Genomic DNA, 1,701 nt, shown 5'->3' on the forward strand with positions numbered 1-1,701 from the left:
CCACAAGCCGGCCGTAGCTGCTGGCTAGTACGAGCCAGGCTGGGATGCAGGGGCACTTCCACGCCGCCCCACACGTGTCAGCCCCTGGCAGGAGGCAGGGAGGAAGGCCCCGAGTGTGCCCGGTGCCTTTACGCTGGGCTGCCGGCACACCCAGGGGTCCCACGCCACCTCCCTCCTGGGGCTGCATGCCTGGAGAGGAGGCTGATGTCCTCGGCGGCACCGCTGAGCTCTGCCGCTGGGGCACAGACGTCTCCTCTGCCTCGCCGCCCCACACGTGTCAGCCCCTGGCAGGAGGCAGGGAGGAAGGCCCCGAGTGTGCCCGGTGCCTTTACGCTGGGCTGCCGGCACACCCAGGGGTCCCACGCCACCTCCCTCCTGGGGCTGCATGCCTGGAGAGGAGGCTGATGTCCTCGGCGGCACCGCTGAGCTCTGCCGCTGGGGCACAGACGTCTCCTCTGCCTCACATCTGTCTGGGGGAGGTGGGACTCGGTACCCGCTTGAAAGCTGCATGTCTGCTCTCACCATCGTGCTGGCGCAGGTGCGAGGAGGGGAACACGGGATGCTGAGAGGTCAATGTCTCGAAGCACGATGGCACCGATATGGGCATCCCTCTGCAAGGTGCAGGCCACAGCTGGTATTTTGCTTTGCTCTTCACCGCATCAAACGTTTCCACCTGCCCGAGGCACGTGCAGGCTTGGGGCTGCGCCCCCTGCTCCCTATGTCCTGGTGCCTCACGGATTGAACTCCTGAAGCCGAAATGGCAGCGCTGCCCCAGCAGCTATCTCCAAGATCGCGCAGGAAGTGATACAGCCTCCTTCTGCGGTCGCTGGCAAAGAGCTCTCCAAAGTGAGAATAAAGGCACTCATTCAGTGCTGAGGACCAGGGCTGCTTCACCTTTAGGAAGGGACTGCAGCTATTTCCTGAGCCGCGCCAGTTTATAGTTGTTTCTTTTTTTTTTTTTTGGCTTTGTGGCACTTTGCCTAAGGGCGCCTGGATTGACAGGCGAGGTCGATGGGGCCCGTGGAGCCCAGTCAGAAGTGGGTGGAGGGTGACATGGCTGAGGACTTGGCTTTAGAGTTTAGAGCTGCTAATATTTCCTGTGCCTGCATGTGTATGTAGGTGTATGTGCATGTGTGTGTGTGTGGGTGTAGGTGGGTGCGCTTGTATGCATGCACGTGTTTGTTTGTGCATGTGTGCATCCGTGTGTGTGCATACATCGGTGCATGATGCGTGTGTGCGAGTGTAATCCTAGAAAGTGAGGGTTGGAAGGGACCTCACATCTAGTCCAACCCCCTGCTCCAAGCAGGATCATCCCCAACTACATCATCCCAGCCAAAGCTTTGTCTAGCCGGGGTCTTAAAAACCTCCAAGGGTGGAGATTCCCCCCCCTCTCCGGGTAGCCTGTTCCAGTGCTTTACTACCCTCCTCATGAGAAAATTCTTCCTAATATCTAACCTGAACTTCCCTTGCATCTGTATGTATGTACGTATGTATGCATGTGTCCGACTCTTTGTGTGCATGTGTTTGCGCATGTGTGCATCTGCGTGCATGTGTGTGCGCGCGCGCACCTGTGTGTACGCGCACATGTGCACATGTGCATGCGTTTGTGCATGTGAATGTGTGCATGTGCACACATGTGCACCTATGTGTACACATTTGTGCATCTGTGTGTATGCCTATGCATGTGTATGTGCGTGCACA

The sequence above is a fragment of the Alligator sinensis genome, unplaced genomic scaffold (assembly GCF_000455745.1).
Source record: "Alligator sinensis unplaced genomic scaffold, ASM45574v1 scaffold50_1, whole genome shotgun sequence".
Taxonomy (NCBI): Eukaryota; Metazoa; Chordata; order Crocodylia; family Alligatoridae; genus Alligator; species Alligator sinensis.